Raw genomic sequence first — 19,455 nt, 5'->3', positions numbered from 1 at the left:
CTTGTCAGACAGTTTGAATGCAGATTTCACCACCCTGTCGTTACACAAGAGCCACATTTCCAGACCTGAAGAATGTAAAACCTGATGATTCACAGACACTCTAGTTAAAACATCTCTTTACCAAAGTCCAAACCACAGTAGCAATGGTACTGGACAGTGTCCCTGGCTATGTCATACACAAGCTGACATATGAAGTCACCACTCACCTAAACACTCTGTCCAGATGCAGCCTCTATACAGGTTACATACTTGTGGAATGATGCACAGTAATGGTGTTCACAGTCCACAAGGGTTGAGCTAAAACATCTTCTTCTTCTTCTCCTTTTGGATGCTCCTATTAGGGGTCACCACAGTAGATCATCTGCTTCCATTTCTTCCTGCCCTCTGCATTTTGTGCTGTCACACCATCCACCTGCATGTCCTCTCTCACCACAGCCATCAACCTCATCTTAGGCATTTCTCTTTTCCTGTTACCTGGCGGCTTCATCCTTAGCATCTATTTCACAATATACTCTGCAACCCTCCTCAGCACATGTACAAACCAACTTAATCCTGCCTATCTGGCTTGGTCTACTAACCTTAAAACCTGGGCTGACCCTCTAATATACTTATTCCTAAACCTGTCCACCCTCGTCACACCCGGTGTAAATGTTAACATAAATTGATTAAGGGTAGAACTACAACAGATCCTGGAAACTCTCACCCTATAAGCCAGACAAATGTTATCGGGAAGGCTATGGAGCACAGCATTATGGAACTCATTAACAGAGACATTATGAACCTGCAAACACTGCACCATACCCACTTAGGTTCTCTAAAGGCCAGATCATGGCTCCTACACCTAGAAGACTTCAGGCCAGTTAACAAGGCTATAGGTGAGGGAGGGAAGGTCCACACAGCCAAGCTATAGCTCACCAGCAATTCATACCCATTCCACATTCTGGTATTATACATATCCTCAACAGACTGACCATAAACAATTGTTAGATGATGGAATGACAACTGACACACAGATGTAGCACACACAGTAACATTTTCAGCCTCAATGTACAATTCTATGCCAGTAACAAGTGGTATTCCCCTGCACTCAGTCCTGGGACCACTCCTGTTTGGCATATAGCTTTCTTAGGTACAAGCAAACACAGTAGGGATATGTCTGCCCATGTTTGATGAAAATGCATACTGTGGGCTATACTTTATTTTCCAGATGACACACACATCCACCAAAAGGGTATCATAGAGACAGATACCTGGTGTCAAACTCATGCTGTAAAGCTATAAGCCAACGAAAGCATAGTTATTCAGTTTTAGAAAACAAAGTATCCCCAGAGTACAACATAGGTAATAGCCCCCAAAATGTGGAACAGGTACTAATGTATACATAGATCCATGTGTTTTGTCATCTTTCCTTTGTTAATCACATTACCAAAGGGTTTTTGAAATCCCTCTGTGGAGCACATAAGCAATAATGGGTTTGCATGCAGATCCACAGAGGTTGTAGAACACCTATAATGATTAGTCATCTTTGCCAGACTTTGTTTGGTTTGGAACAGGATTCAAATATACCTCAAGCATAAACCCTCACTCATACTCTTCAATAGAAACCATGATGAGTGGATGTGAAACAGAAGACGTAGCCCAGGGATCACTGCAGTGGCTAAGCTTGTCACTAGCATACAGAAGTGACCTATGGTCTGGAAAGTGCCAGCACGCTCTGGCAAAGATAACAGATGCATTCATGGAGAAAGCAGAGTACCCACCTATGAAATAATTTAGGTCACATGTATGTATATGGCTTTGCCCCACAGCTACCTTACATGTTTAATGCACATACAGTTGTCATTGTGATATGTCATACACTAGAAAAATCAAAACCCACTTCACATTGACCAATAGTGTTACACACTCTCACCTGGAACACACACAGTCAGCAAGTGCAAGCTTCCAACTCCTTCCTAAGTACATTATGATACTACAGCAGTATGCATTGACACGACGCGCTATACACATTACTAGGATTTCTCCTTTCCACAGGTATATTGGTAGGATGGTGACATCATCAGACTTGACAAAGATGAGTATACCACTTTTAAGGGATGTGAGTAGTCTCCAAAAAGGTTGTTTCTCCTCAGGGAGACACACACACTCACACTGTTGACATGTTCAGGATTGGAACCCCTACCTAACTACATTATGATAATGCAGCAGTATGCATTTACAAGATGCGCTATACACATTACTGGAATTTTGCCTTTCCACAGGTATATTTGTAGGATGGTGACATCATCAGACTTGACAAAGATGAGTATGCCACTTTTAAGGGGTGTGAATAGTCCCCAAAAAGGTTGCTCCTTTCCAGGGAGCCCCCCCATCTTTCCTTTGTTAATCACATTACCAAAGGGTTTTGGAAATCCCTCTGTGGAGCACATAAGCAATAAAGGGTTTGCATGCAGATCCACAGAGGTTGTAGAACACCTATAATGATTAGTCATCTTTGCCAGACTTTGTTTGGTTTGGAACAGGATTCAAATATACCTCAAGCATAAACCCTCACTCATACTCTTCAATAGAAACCATGATGAGTGGATGTGAAACAGAAGACGTAGCCCAGGGATCACTGCAGTGGCTAAGCTTGTCACTAGCATACAGAAGTGACCTAAGGTCTGGAAAGTGCCAGCACACTCTGGCAAAGATAACAGATGCATTCATGGAGAAAGCAGAGTACCCACCTATGAAATAATTTAGGTCACATGTATGTATATGGCTTTGCCCCACAGCTACCTTACATGTTTAATGCACATACAGTTGTCATTGTGATATGTCATACACTAGAAAAATCAAAACCCACTTCACATTGACCAATAGTGTTACACACTCTCACCTGGAACACACACAGTCAGCAAGTGCAAGCTTCCAACTCCTTCCTAAGTACATTATGATACTACAGCAGTATGCATTGATACAACGCGCTATACACATTACTAGGATTTCTCCTTTCCACAGGTATATTGGTAGGATGGTGACATCATCAGACTTGACAAAGATGAGTATACCATTTTTAAGGGATGTGACTAGTCTCCAAAAAGGTTGTTTCTCCTCAGGGAGACACACACACTCACACTGTTGACATGTTCAGGATTGGAACCCCTACCTAACTACATTATGATAATGCAGCAATATGCATTTACAAGATGCACTATACACATTACTGGAATTTTGCCTTTCCACAGGTATATTTGTAGGATGGTGACATCATCAGACTTGACAAAGATGAGTATGCCACTTTTAAGGGGTGTGAGTAGTCCCCGAAAAGGTTGCTCCTTTCCAGGGAGCACCCCCCCCCACACACACACGGTTGGCAAGTGCAGGATTCAAACCCCTACCTAACTATATTATGATATTACAGCAGCACATATTTACACTATGCACTATACACATTACTGGGATTGCTTCTTTCCACAGGTATATTTGCAGGATGGTGACATCATCAGAGTTGACAAAATGAGTATACCACTTTTAAGATGTGTGAGTAGTCTCCAAAAAGGTTGCTTCTCCCCAGGAGACACACACACTTGGCAAGGGCAGGATTCAAACCCCTACCTAACTACATTATGATACTACAGCAGTACACATTTACACAATGCACTATACACATTACTGGGATTTCTCCTATATTTGTAGCATGGTGACATCATCAGACTTGACAAAGATGAGTATATCACTTTTAAGGGGTGTGAGTAGTCTCCAGAAAGGTTGCTCCTCCCCAGGGAGACACACACACAGTTGGCAAGTGCAGGATTTGAACCCCTAACTAACTACATTATAATAATACAGCAGTATGCATTTACACAACGCACTATACACATTACTGGGATTTCTCCTATATTTGTAGCATGGTGACATCATCAGATTTGACAAAGATGAGTATATCACTTTTAATGGGTGTGAGTAGTCTCCAGAAAGGTTGCTCCTCCCCAGGGAGACACACACACAGTTGGCAAGTGCAGGATTTGAACCCCTACCTAACTACATTATAATAATGCAGCAGTATGCATTTACACAACGCACTATACACATTACTGGGATTTCTCCTTTCCACAGGTATATTTGTAGGATGGTGACATCATCAGACTTGACAAAGATGAGTATACCACTTTTAAGGGGTGTGAGTAGTCTCCAAAAAGGTTGCTCTTTCCCAGTGAGACACACACACTCACAGTTGGCAAGTGCAAGATTCAAATCCCTACCTAACTACATTATGATAATGCAGCAGTACACATTTACACAATGCACTATATACATTACTAGGATTTCTCTTTTCCACAGGTATATTTGTAGGATGGTGACTTCATCAGACTTGACAAAGATGAGTATACCACTTTTAAGGGGTGTGAGTAGTCTCCAAAAAGGTCACTTCTCCCCAGGGGGGCACACACATTCACTTGGCAAGTGCAGGATTCAAACCCCTGCCTAACTACATTATGATACTACAGCAGTACACATTTACACAATGCGCTATACACATTACTGGGGCTTCTTTTTTCCACAGGTATATTTGTAGGATGGTGACATCATCAGACTTGACAAAGATAAATATACCACTTTTAAGGGGTATGAGTAGTCCCCAAAAAGGTTGCTCTCTCCCCAAGGAGAAACAGACACACACACACATACAGTTGGCAAGTGCGGGGTTCTTAATCCAAACTAAGTACATCTTTACACTTCATCAAGCAATATGGAGTTACAGGGTGCAATACAGACATTACTTGCTGACAGTTTGCCCAAAGGTTTTTTTCACATTTGCTAACCTCAGCAGGCTTATCATACTAGGTGTATTGTGAGTGTATTGTATGCATAGGCCATGACCATATCATATATGGGTTGATGCACCACATGCTGGCACACACAGGGTCAAACCGGTGTCTAAGCTCTGTCAACCCAATACTGGACAATACAGTCAGGAGGAGTAGGGTTATACAACCACAACACCAACTGTCTCACATAGACCTACAATATAGGCACCAGCAAAACACACACATAAATACACATTACCATACTTGGAGAATACAAATATTAATCTGAAAAAGAGAGAGTGTCCTCCTAAGCAGACAAGCAAGCAACATGCACCTCCAAGTACACGCCAGAAAACACATAATACACCAAAGCAGTGTGCCTCACAACAGGCCCTAAGGCAAAACAACATACCCAACACACTAGTAATAGGTGACTTCATAGTCAGGCACACATATGTTCCACTCACTCGGCTGGACAAGGGGAACGTTACTGTCAGTTGTCTGTCAAGTGCTATGATCTGCCACATAACACAAGCACTTACATCACTCCAGAACAGGTACATATATGACGTGTTCTTTGTACATGTCAGTGTGAATGATCTGAGACATACCTCCCAGGACAACATGACAAGAGATATATATTAGCTCTATGATCATGTAGCCCAGGCTGGTATGACCCTGACCTTGAGTAGCAGCTTACCTTCACCTACATGATACTGCAATATAACAGAAAGACGATAAACTTCAACAATTGGCTGAGCTTCTGGTGTCATTCAAAGGGGATCCAGTCTCTGTCTGCCTGTGATGACATGATAGACAAGCCTCATTGCTTCGCTACAGATGGTTTGCACCTGTCGCCCCTATGCTTCTGAATACTGGCCAAGGCTCTTGCTGTCCCCATATTACCTTTTATAGGCAAGGCTCAAAGGTTCATAGGTTCATAGGTTCATAGGTAGGTACTAGGCTATCGGCTCTGGGGCCTATATAAGCCCAGCCAAAAATGTACCCTTGCTTTTGCCACCCAAGAAATTTATTTTCCTGTGCCACTGTCGAGCAATGACACAGAAGTGATCCTCAGGGTGAATTTCCTATTTCCCATCCAGTCATCAAGATTTTTCTTGAAGAGTGCTAATGAGGAGCTTTGTTTGATATAGATAGGTAGTTTAGGACCTTCATATTTTCCAGTGTTCTCAGGAAATGCTGAGTGAGGATCCTGAGACAAAGTAGGTGATCTGTAGCAGGCTACGATCTGATAAGCAGCTTTTCCCACTGTTAGTTGCACTTGGATGGTCTCCAAGGTCTCATGCTGTGCCACTAACCTGGAGGTGTGGGTATCCTTTATTAAAATGGATACACCCCCTCCTTTTGTATTTCGGTCCAGGTTTTGGGGCCGAAGCACGGAGGGATTGGGATTTCTTTAAGTGGAGCATGTCCAACAGCTCTGTGTTTGACATAGCTTTGTATGTTAGGCAGAGATCACCTCTGAATAGGCGATATGCGACAGAGTAAAGCTGGAGTGTTTTGAGACGGTCTGTGTAGGGCATGTATTTGAGGCCAGTAATCCTCTTTGTGAGGTATTTCTGCGGGCTTTCCAGTTGTTGTAGATGTCTTGTGAGGTACATACCAAAAGGGGCATTGTACTCTATAATGGATCTAATGAGTGATGAGTAGAGGGGAACAATGACCTCTTTTTTTCTGCATGAGAAATCTTTTGTGATGAGGTGTGCCACGTAGAAGGATTTCCTGACTACTGTGGAGATGTGATTATCAAAGGAGAGACTATTGTCCACCTGTGTCCCAAGGTCTCTTATCACACTTTCAGCGTTAAGTATACTACCGCCTATGTTGTAGTTCATGGGTACAGATTTTTACCAAAGGGGATGACAATGCACTTTTTGGCATTGAGCTTAAGGCCATGGCTTTGAAACCAGGCATCTGTCTCAGTGAGGCCCTTTTGTAGGATGTCCACATCATTAGTAGTTTCGATTATGGCTCCTAGTTTGCAGTCATCTGGGAACTTCATTAGCCAAAGACCTTCTGTGTTAGCCTGTACTTCAGGGAAGTAGATACCAAACAGGACAGGACACAGGTCTGAACCTTGTGGTACTCCACTTGTCACTGGTCTGAAGTCGTATTTGGAGTCTGCTACTTTCACAGTGTGGGTTCTGTCAGTGAGCCAGTTGGCAACCCATCTTGTGACATAGAGATTTATACCTAGTTTAGTGAGTTTATCTATAATTCCAGAGTGGGAGATGGTGTTGAAAGCCTTGGCAAGATCTAGATAGGCTGTGTGAACCACCTTACCCTTGTCTATGGCTTTGGTGACTGCTTCAAAGAAGTCTATCAGGTTTAGGAGACATGATCTGCCTTTTACAAACCCGAACTGGTTGTGGTCCAGAGTTTGGAGATTACCAATGTATTTGTTTATAAGTTCCATGATGATACATTCCATGGCCTTGCAGACCAGGCTCATCAGGCTAACGGTGCGCTAGTTCCCAGGGTCTGTGGTGGCTCCCCCCTTGTGTAGTGGGATAACCGTTGCTGTGCACCATTCAGCAGGCACAAAACCTGAGGTGAGGCTATGACTGAACATGGTACTTAAGTGTGGTGCCAGTTCGTTCTGTAGTTCATGTAGAATGCAGCCTGGGATGTTGTCTGGTCCTGTGGATGATGTGTTCCTGGCTTTGGAGAGTGTGGTTTTTACCTGTGCAGCCGTGATGACAGCAACTTTGCATTCTTCCAGTATAGAGACTGGCTCTTTCATGGGTGAGAGGGGGGTAAAGTTAGCACTGACCCTATCTGCCAGGATGTTGGCAATATCAGTCGGGTCTGTATATTTAGTGCCATTGTGCTGTAACTCAGAGCAGATCTGAGTGTTGCCATTGAGATTCTTGACATAGCTATAGAATGCTTTGTGGTTGTCTTTAGAATCAGTGGTGATTTTGTTTTTGTAACTAGCTTTGGAGGATTTTATCAGGGATCGCAGCTTCTTACTGAGGCTGACCAGGGAGCTGCTCCACTCATGGGATTTTACCCTCTTTTGCAACAGTTTCTTCCTTCTGTTGTACAGTTTGTTTATGGCAGGGGACCACCAGATTGGCTTCCTTTTCTTGGAGGATAGCATCTTGGTTCTGTTTGGGATAGCACAATCCATGCACTCATGTAAGTGCTTATAAAGTGCAATTGTGTAGGATTCAGTAGTCGTAACTGTATTGTCCATCTGCATGGGTGTCCTGAAGTTCACCACTTCTGTCTTAAGAAGCATGAAGTTGGCTTTGGAGAAATTTTTTAACATAGTTTCCTTAATGGGGGGGGGGGGGGGGACACAGAATGTGGATATGTAGGATAATTAGCATATGGTCAGATCGGACCAATGAGACATTGACTTCAGGTGTGGAAGACTGGTCACTCAGGACAAACTAAACCCTGTAACCAACACAAATAACTACAAAGTGAGCTAAATTCTACTCATTGCCAGAAGTCTCAGCCTCCAAATGCACACACTCGAGGCACTTCTCAGTATGGAGAACATTGATATCTGTGCAGTAACAGAAACCTAGTTCAAGGCTCCAGAGAGCACACCAGCACTACCAGGATACTACTCATTCCATACCTTCCAGCATCAGAACCTGGATCATAGCGCATAGGGTGGGGATGCATCCATATTCATCAAGGATGCCTACACCTCTCTCTACATCCTCTCTACAGGATATGTACCCATAGAATGTTGCATAGCAACGTTCTTCACACTCCACAGGTGTGGGGCCACAAAGGACCCTTGGCATTCATGCTCTATGAGCCTGACGAGTCTGATCTGCAAGGCAATGGAGCCAATCATAATGGAAGTCAACAATAAAGACATTGGGAACCTTCACACAGTTGAGCACACCCAGTGGTGGATTTCTTTGAGACAGTTACCCAGGCTACAGATGATTGAAATGAGCTCCACACAGCCTACCTATACATCGCTAAGGTCTTTGACACCATTCCCCAGTCAGGTATCATAGACGAACTCATGAAACTGGGCATGAATCCATACATCACAAGATGGATTGCAAACTGGCTCACAGATAGATCCAACAAATTCAGAGTTGCTGGCTACATGTCAGACTCTACACTGGTAACAACTGGTGTCCCCCAGGGTTCAGTCCTGGGGTCCCTCCTGTTTGGTATAGACTTCTCAAAAGTACATGTCAACACAGGAGGGTTCTGGTTGACTAAGTTTGCTGGGAACTGTAAAGTGTTAGCCATAATAGATTCCCCGGATGACACAAATATTCTCCAGAAGGGACTCTATGAGACAGATGTGTGGTGTCAGAATCATGGCCTCAAGCTCAATGTGAAAGAATGCATAGTAATCCCCTTTGGTGAAAACAAAGTACCCACAAACTACCATATAGGTGTTACCCCCTAAAAACTGACAAGGTAATAAGGGATCTGGGGACACAAGTAGATAGTCATTTTTCTTTTGACAACCATGTTGCCAAAGTGATTAGGAAATCCTATGTGGCCCATCTAATCAACAAAGGGTTTGCATCAGGATCAAAAGAGGTAGTGGAGGCCCTCTACTCTTAAGTCATCAGACCTATCATTGAGTACAATGCACCATTTTGGATGTACTCGACTAAGCATATCCAGCAGCTGTAGAGACCACAGAGGTACCTCACCAAGAGGATTACTGGCCTCAAACAGTTGTGTTATGCAACACAACTGGTAAAATTAAATCTGTTCTCCATTGCGTACCGCCTACTCAGAGACACACTCTGCCTAACATACAGAGTCATGTCCAACACATAACTGTTGAACATGCCCATCTACGGATAACAAAATTGAGTTGCACTACACACTCCAGGGATATGAACCTCATCACAACAATGAATGCAACATGCTGGTGGGATAGAGTACCATCCCAGACACTTGCCTTACTGTGGAACAGAGTCCCAATGTACATCAGACAGAGCCCCTTGCTGACACTCTTCAATAGGAACCTTGATGAGTGGATGGGAAACAGACAATTCACGCCAGGCATCACATCAGCAGCCCCACTAGAAAGGGGCTTAGGGTACTAACTATTAGAACTAGGGCTTAGAAGACTACCCAATGGGGTGGTGAAAGCTGCACAACTTGCCTTTGCTAATATATGCCTTCATGAAGATAGTCTGCTACATACCTATGAACCTATGTGACAGGTACATGTCTACAGATAGTAGATGTGTACTTCATTGTACAGTCATGTTGTACAGCAGGCACATGGACCACATACACTGTAATGCTTACAGATACTGGTGGCTATGTACAGTGGGTGAGATGTGCACCTCATGTCTTTTATGCCATTGGTATGTGTGCTGGGTGGGACAGTCCTGGATGGCTCCCTGTCATGGTCACCCTCTTACACACATCTCTGCCCATCCATCTTTGGCTTATTATACTGTATTCCCCCTACATATATATAGGTACATAGGTAGGTAATAGGCTATCTGCCTGAAGGTATATATTAGTATGGCCAGGGTGTGCAGCTATCACCACACATGGGGTTAGTTCCCTAGGCCTCTGTGTAGTAGAGCTGATGAAGTGATCCATGGTGTGACAGTTCACTTTCACATACACTCATCAAGGCTCCTCTGGAAGAGTGTCAGTGAGGGACTCAGCTTAATGTAGGTTGGGAGCCTGTTCCAAAGCAAGGGAAGTCTGTGAGTTAGTAATGTATCCCTCCAACATGTTCTATTTATTGTTGTGATGATGATATCCCTAGAGCATGTGGCACAGTGAGCTTGGGTTTACTTCAGATAGTGCATGTACATCAGTTCTGCATTGGACATGGACCTGTCTGTTGGGCAGAGATCGCCTGAGTAGACAGTATGCAACTGAGTTCAGATTGAGTTAATTTCAGTCTTGTTGCATGGGGCAACTGTTTGAGGCCAGTAATCCTCTTGTTGAGGCACTTCAGTGGTCTTTCCAGCTGCTGAAGGTGCCTAGTCAGATTAATCGCAAGTGTGCCGTGATACTCTCTGATGGGTCTGATGACTGATGAGTAGAGGGAACCTCCTTTGACCTACATGCAAAGACCTTGGCAATTTGTGGGAACACATAGCATGATTTTCTAACCACTTTGTGAATGTGTTTCTGGAAGTAGAGATAACTATCCACATGTGTCCATAGATCCCTTATTATCACCTCCATATTTAGGGTGTTGGCACCTATGTGGTATTAGTATGACTGTAGCTCAAGGCCATAATCTTGACACCACATCTGTCTGACTGAGACCCTTTTTAAGGATGTCGCTGTTGTCCCAAACATTGATTATGACAAACTTTTTGCAGTCATCTACAAACTTTGCTAACCACAGCCCTCGTGTGTTTGACTGTATTTCTGAAAAATATACACCAGACAGGAGGGGTCCCAGGACTGAGCCATGGGGGACAGCAGTTGTTACCATCTTACAGTCCAAAAGGGAGACTACAATTCTTACCTTGTGGGATCTATCTGTGCCCCAGTTGGCAATCCATCAGATGACATACGTGCTTATGCATAGGTTGTTGATTTTGTGTATACGACATGTGTGTGGGATGTTGGAAAAGGGCTTTTCAAGGTCTATGTAGGCCGTGTATAGCTCATTTCATTGATGTATGTCCTGGGTAACTGCCTTGAAAACTGTCTAGCAGGTTTAGGAACCATGATCTGCCCCTGACTAAACCAAAATGGGTAGGGTTGGGTGTTTGTAGGCTCCCATTAGCTCTGTTTATGAGTTCCATAATGATGGACTCCATGGCCTTGCAGATCAGGCTTATTAGGCTTATAAGACAATAGTTCCCATGGTCTGTTCTGCACCAACACCTGTGGAGTGTGCCAAACGTTGCTGTAACCCATTCAACAGTTTCATATTCTGTACAGAGGGTGAGTCTCAACAGGCTATTCAGGTGCAGGGTCTGTTTGTTTTGGAGTTCACATATGACACAGCCAGGGAAACCATGTCATCCCATAGACGCCGTGTTTTTAGGTTTGGATAGAGCTGTTTAACCATTGTATATGTGATTTCTGGGTTTTCACAATCTCCAAGTATGGTAATGGGCCCTTTTGTCAGTGAGAGGGGGGTAAATATGTATGAACCTGTCTGACAAGATGTTGGCAATGTCAGTCATGTACATGTATTCATTTACACTTTGCACCGACTCAGAACATATATGAGTTTAAGTTAAGTGTGTGAGCATGCCCACTATGGGAATATATACTATATGTGTGTGAAATATCAAATTGTTTTTTACTTCATGGCTCACCTTTGTGTTGTACATCAACAGGAAGCACGCTGTGCCTGCAGGGCTTCCATGAGTCAATTTGCATAGACTTATCAACATTTCTACATACAGGGGGGACAGCTATTATTTATACATTTCTACCCGGGGGGGCACACCTGATTGTTAGTGTGGGTGTACATAAGATGAGGGCTACACCTGACACTTATACACATTTTCTAGGCCTGCACTGCTATGTCAGGTACTCCATTTCCGTCTGTACTGTTGCCTATCGTATTGGCTTGAGGCATACCACTGCACTACAGACCTTAGCTTCCAATTACACGCATATTAGTTTGTAACTTCATAGCCTACCCAACCCACATCACACTGCCTGGCCTGCTGTTATCTGTCTGCATAGGCCTGGGGGGAGGTTACTCATATGCCTCTTCAGAGGGCATGATACAGCATTTGTTTGTGTTTGCGTTTGTCTACAATTGTCCTGCTGGCTGTGACTGTTAGGTATGTGACCCCCCCAACTGGTATGTGTGAGTGACTTAAGTTGTGTCTGTGCCAGTGAAATGCTGTCATAGCTTAGTGGTTCAGTATTGTGACTGTAGTGCACAGTATCCTGAGTTCAAGCCCTGTCACAGCTTTTTATTTTCCTGCTGGGCAGACCAGACTGCTTAAGGAACAGGAAATCAGGTGTGAGCATGTTTACCCGACTTTGCTCGACTTTGCTCGACTTTGCCCAACGTTGCTCAACGTTGCTTAACGTTGCTCGACATTGCCCAGCGTTGCGCTGGTTAGTGCGGTGCGCAGCTACACGCAATTGTATTTAAATATGCTCAATACTGGTAAAATGTGCTTAGCAGTGCTTTATATTGCTTAAAATAGGGCACGCATGCCTCATGTGGTGCTGCAGGGCTGCCTATGTTGGATGCACATAGTACACTCCCTATACATGTTTGAAAACAGGTAGTGTCAAGTTAGGCATCCCTTTACTGTATGGGAGAGTCAGAGAGAGGTGTCATTTCCAGGGTTCCTACTGAGTCAGTGTATGTGCTATGCGTTGCCTCTATGCCAAGGCCAGGGAATACTGGGCACTCCTCCTTCTGCCTACTGGGGCAGGCTCAGGTTGTTCCTCCAAGTCACGCTGTGCCTGTGCAGGCCTTGGCAATGGTGGAGGGCTGTTTGGCCCTGCCCCATGCTGTTCCTGCTGCAGCTGTTTCCGCAGGATCATATTGTGTAGCATGGCACATACCATAACAATTTGGGTACATGTAGTTCTTGAGCATCCCAAACACACAATTATGTTTCTTGTTTGTGCGTGTGCCTCATTATGGAGTTCTTGTTCAGGTGTGTGGGCATTTCTGATGGGTGTCATCAGCCATGGCTCCAGTGCATATCCAGCATCCCCCACTAGGTGACCATCAGGGATGTCCCCATTGGCAAATCTCTGGTACAGATGTGTCAGATGCCAGATGTGGGAATCGTGATAGCTTCCAGGACAGCCAGCACACACATTCATTATTATGCCCTGGGCATCACACACAACCTGGCAGTTGATGGAAGGGAAGTCCTTGCAGTTGATGTAGACCCTACCCCGCTCACCGGGTGGTGCTTTGATGCGTATGTGCGTGCAGTCTATTGCACCCACTACCTCAGGGCATTCTGCTATTTGGTGGAAAAGACGCATATTGCTGGCCAATGCCTCACGGGAATTGGGGAAATTTATGTGGTCACCGACATGTGCTGACATGGCATCCAGAAACTGGTGGAGTACTCTGGATGCTGATGCCTGTGAAATCCCCATCATATCACCAGTTGGTCTTTGGAAGGTACCTGTAGCTAGTATTCTTATGCCAACACATACCTTGGTATCCACTGGGATGGGTTCCCCTCTGTTGGTTCTGTGTTTGAGGCATGGCCAGCACTGCTCAACAATTTTCTGCAGGAGGTCTCTGTCCACCCTATAGCACTCCACTATCTCCAGCTCATGTAGCCCCTGGTAGGTTACCCTGGGTCTGTACACTCTTCTCCGTCTCCTCACTGTGGGTTGCTCAGCAGCATTCACAACATCGGCACCCTCAGCACCTTGCACATGTTGGTTTATGATAGCAAGAGCAGCCCCTAACATTTTGTCTGACTTAAGCTTTTTAAGCTTTCCCTCTTTGTATACTGCAGTGTTGCAGAGTTATTGGGAAAAAAACAGGGGGGGGAATGCTGTTTGCAGAGTTTAAAGGGCTGGGCTGGGATGGGATAGTCTGCTGCCTGTGTAATTGGCTGATTATGATATATTTCACCTGGCAGCTCTGCTAGTTCTCCGTGGTTCCTACTATTTCTTTTCCTTCCTTTTGCCTTTCTGTTTCTGCCCGAGGCAGCGCTGCGCAAACAAGCACAAACGTGCGCACGCACACGCTGTGTGCATGTTTGCAAGAAATTTCCGATCTTGTAACAGTGTGCACCTTTGGTTTCAGGTTTTCAAATAGGACAACTGTAGGCATGCCTCTTGCAATCCTGAGCAATTCAGGGCAAACACAAGCCACTGTGCTCCAATTAGCTTACAGCCTTTCTGACACACACCCTCATGATGTCACCTATATTCTACTCTGCTACTCACCTACTCCTACTCTTACACTCTTGGGACATGACTCACATGCTGGGGAAAATTGGGATTCACTATCGTTATCCTCATTTGCATAGGATTGCCTGCTAATGCATGGTTACATCTCTCACACTGAGCTCCCCCCTTAGCAACCACTATTCAGTGGCCATGTTGTCTTCAGCCTACCATTCACCTGCATGGCAGGATAGGCTTTTTAGTGAAAATGCCTTTTTTTGGCTATTTTTAAATTATTTTCTTGTTTTTTAAACCGCCGCATGTTTGTGCGGTGCTGCACTATGCTTAAACATCGGAGATCGGGGAAAAAAGTTAGATTTTTATATTTTTAAACATTTATAAATGCCAATGGCCTTATATTTGGCCATTGACATACTTCCTCAACTGTATGCATCCTTTATTTAGAGCTGTCATAGCTCCGTTTAACTATTTGCAGAATGGTACTCCGTTACCAACGGAGTATGTTTCTGCAGATAACACTAATCTTCCACGGACAGGTTAGTGTTTCCTGGATTGAAAATTTACCTCATTTGTATAGCTTTCAGCAGCAAATGAGGTAATTTGCATACCATGATGCTGTCCATGCAAGAGTAGCTTTAGCAGCTTTCGTGCACGCCCCTGCCGGCTGTTCCTGAATCCCACGGCAGACATATTTCCCGTTTGACATCTTACACTACTCTACAACTCCTTGCACGCTTTTGTAAATCCGGCCCTATGTGAAAAAAAAACAAGCTTTTAAATCACAATAAGTGCTGGAAAAATCAGCATTTAGGCGGAAAACAGTTAAGCACAGCAAGAAAATACAGAAAACTGATACTCAATCACTCCAAAGTCTCTCTCTTTAAGCTAGAAGGCTTGTATCAGTTTAAGGCTTTCTAGCGCTTTCCAATAGGTTAGTTACAGGAAAGATGGGAAACAAGCGCAGATGTGGTCTTTTAAACCAGAAAGTTGAAAGAGACGGACAACTTCCCAAATGATCGATAAACTAAAATTCCTGGGCCAAGAGCCACTCCTCTTGTGGTAGACAGGCAACCTAGTTCTTACCACTCCCACTGATAAGCGAGAAGGCTGCACTCCAACACAAAGGCTTGGGGGGCTCAGAAGCTTAAAACAGTCCTGGATACAGCAAATATGTACCTGGATTAGACTAGTTATGGGGAAAGGTGGGGATCAAGCACAAACACGGGCTTTAAAACCAGAAAGTTGAGAGAGATGGAAGAAACTGCCCAAACGGCCAATAAACTACAATTTCTGAGCCAGAACCACTCCTCTTGTGGTAGATAGGCTACCTAGTGCTTACCATTCCCACTGATAAGCTAGAAGGCTTCCCTCCAAGACAGAAAAGCTTGCGGGGCTCAGAAGCTTACCAACAGTCTTGGATATAGCAAGTCTGTATTTGGACTAGACAAGTTACAGAAAAGGCGGGAAACAAGCTAGGAATTTTTTCTTTTTTTTTTTCTTTGTTTACAGAAAAGCAGCTAAAACAGCAGTAAATACAATTCAAATGCAGTGCAGGCTAGCATACGTGTATCAGTATTACTGCAAATACAGTTTAAATGCAATTAAATTAACACAGATGACTAAAAAACAAGTGTAGAAAGCATTAAATTAGAAGGCTAATAACAAGCAGTAATAAGTGCAGAGTAAGTAACAGCACGCAGAACAGCAACTAAGACAGTTACAGTAAGAGTAGCTGAATATATATATATATATATATATATATATATATATATATATATATATATATATATTTTTTTTTTTTTTTTGAGGGAGGGAACACAGCAGGATTAAGAGGCTACAGGGGTTGTCCTTCTCAAATGCTCTCTTTGTACACAGTAGGAGTGCCTGAAATCAGAATATGATCTCACTGCACTCAAATGAGTGAGCAAATGAGATAGGACCAGAAGGAGTATCCAAGTACAAACTTACAAGAGGGGCGAGAAGTTTCAAAGCCACCAAGATTAACACCAACACAAGAACAGGGAGGGTGGGTGAGAGAAATACAGTGGAGACAAGAGACAGAATTAATACAGCACCACTATAAATAATAGGCAAGTGTATAAATACAGCACAGTGCAAATTAAGTTGCAAAAAGTGTACTTATCAGTTTGAAATAGATTCCAATTCTGCAGCTCAAAGCAAATCTATCAGCTTTCCAGCAGTTCACAGAAAAAAAAATCTTAAATGTACAGACTTCTTGCATTGGCCAGGAATCAAACCCAGGTCAACTGTTTAGAAGGCAGCAATGCTCACCACTATACCACCAATGCTACAGTGCTGTCATTTTGGTGTTGTAACATAGACTTAAATAATCACTCGTCAATTGAATATGGTGCAATTATTGATAACTGATCCACCATTTTTAAAAATCTGATAAACAAATCAGTATATTTTACTTATTTTATTTACTGGTAGGGAAAATTAAAAAAAATAAATAAATACAGGAACAATGAGACATGTTGCTATGCTAATGCAGATGGAGTCAATTTAAGAATGCAAAACAGTTTACACTTTAAAGCTAACATATTAACAGAAAAATTGTTTAAAGAAGAAGAAAACATGTTCTCTGTATGTTCTATACATAATGTTTTTTTTAACACCAGTTTCAAATTTGCCATTGCAAGGAGCATGGATCTTAACATCTTTGTTCAGGAACAAACCAAAATCATAAAGGATAAAGGCCAACATCAGGGTCAGTTTGTTAATATTACTCTAATTCATTTAGAAAGGTAAGAGAAAAACAGAGTGTGTGTTAACATGCATAAATCGAAGAGTAGGAGGTTTGAAATTCTAATGTCTGTCACTATTGACTGACTGCAATCTTCAGTGATTTATGAGAAAGTGAAAAATTTTACGAGGGACACGACAACAAATAGGAGGAAAAATGGCAGCAGCTGAGAGCTATGGTGGGAGGTGAAACTACAGAGCTAACACTCATTGCCTATGCCTGCTTTATCAGTTTCAAGATGTTTGTGGGGAGCTGATGCAGCTGCCTACCTCAGAAAGCAATGGAACCCTTATGCATACGAAAAACACACATTTTGTTCTGATTTAGTCTCATCAATCCAACTGTCACCATGATTTGGGAATGTGGGTAGAAGTTGGACTCCCACATAAAAATCTACACAAAACAGAAAGCATGAGGCATCCTAGCCAATAACCAGTCAAGAAGGCAAAGCAGTGTGACACAGGGGTGTTGCGAATCTGCTGTACTTCACTGCCATCCTAGAGTAAACCCTCTAAGGCAGAATTCTTTAGTTTGCTTCTAGTATTTTTATTAAGAAAATGTATTTCAGAAACATTAAAGTGTTTAATTTCATAAATAAAGAAAACCACTTGGCGTCACATCACTCAGTTGTCCCTGAGTTTGAATCAGCATATTTCTCTGTCCTTCATAATCCCTCCTAAAGCTAGTAATTTTGAGAGCAAATGCAGTGGATTCTATTTAATAAATAATGACAAGAATTAGAATTATAAAGTTCTTTTACTTCACAAACTGCATAGCAGTTCACATTCTCTTATTCTGACAACTTTTCAATATAGTACTACTAATATTTTAAAACAGTGTCACTGAGTATCGCTATTATACCTCTTTCTCAAATCTCTAAACTGGCTAGAATTCCCCCTCCAGCTCCTACTACCTCAACTGCTTATCAGTCACTCCATCCTAAACAAACCCACCTCCTGCCCTGACATCTCCTCCCTCATCTCTCTATATACTCCTACTCAGACTCTTAGGAGCTCTGACCAAGTCAACTTGGAATCCTACAAGCCTAAAAGAACTACTGGCCAACATCTTTATAGCTACCCAATTGCTCTAAACTAGAACAAACTACCCCTGTCCATTAGAACCATATCCAATGCTCACAAATTCAAAAAAGATCTCAAAATTTACTGAACTCCTGGAACTGCCACTGCCAAAACCCAACCTAACTCTCTTCTCCAGTTATTCTTAGTCTTAGCTTTCCCTTACCCCCATCCACTCTGTTCTTTCTATGAACTGCTCAAGACTGCGCCACTGGGATGTACTCTTTCTCTTATTCTATTTACCCCTGACCTTGTTTTATCTGTTCTTCTATCCACTACAGTAACTACAATTCTTTGTTGTACTCTCTACCCCACTGCTGGCTGATTTATCAAAACTGTACTTTTTAGTGTGTGTGTGTGTGTGTGTGTGTGTGTGTGTGTGTGTGTGTGTGTGTGTGTGTGTGTGTGTGTGTGTATGTATACATCGATCTCTGAATTCAGATTAATGATTGTCTTCAAAGCCTTGTATATTAATAATTAATATTTGTATCTTCAATGTGTTCTATTTTTGGAGCTTTTCTCCCTGGGCCTCCGCTGAAAAAGGGCTCATGCTCAGTCGGATATACCCAGTCAACAAATGTCAAAATAAAATAATTTTTTTCTCTGATTTTGGAGGTAAGAAATTGAGGTAGGAAATTGAGAGCAATGCTTGGAATCACTGTTATGTGATGGTTTCCAGGTCTTAGTTTGCACTACACTTTCTAAAAGCTAAATATGAGAATATATGATTTCCACGGACATGTCACATGAACACAAAATAAACACAATTTTATCCAATTTAAAATGTATAGAGTGTATAAACATCCGCTGTTTTACACTTCAAATGACATGAAGAGAATTTGTCGGTGGTCACACATTTATTGAAGACGTACATTGTATGTGTGAAAGACACTGCACTCTGCTTCATTATACATGACATGTTTTACTTAGGCTGCTACTAATTCACAGGCTAGATGTATTTCTATTCAGAACTTGAAGTTTCCAGCAGGTGCCAGAGTTGTAT

This window comes from Protopterus annectens, chromosome 13.part0, assembly GCF_019279795.1.
Source record: "Protopterus annectens isolate FY-2018-M chromosome 13.part0, PAN1.0, whole genome shotgun sequence".
In the NCBI taxonomy this organism is placed as follows: Eukaryota; Metazoa; Chordata; order Ceratodontiformes; family Protopteridae; genus Protopterus; species Protopterus annectens.
This window is presented reverse-complemented; position numbering follows the sequence as displayed.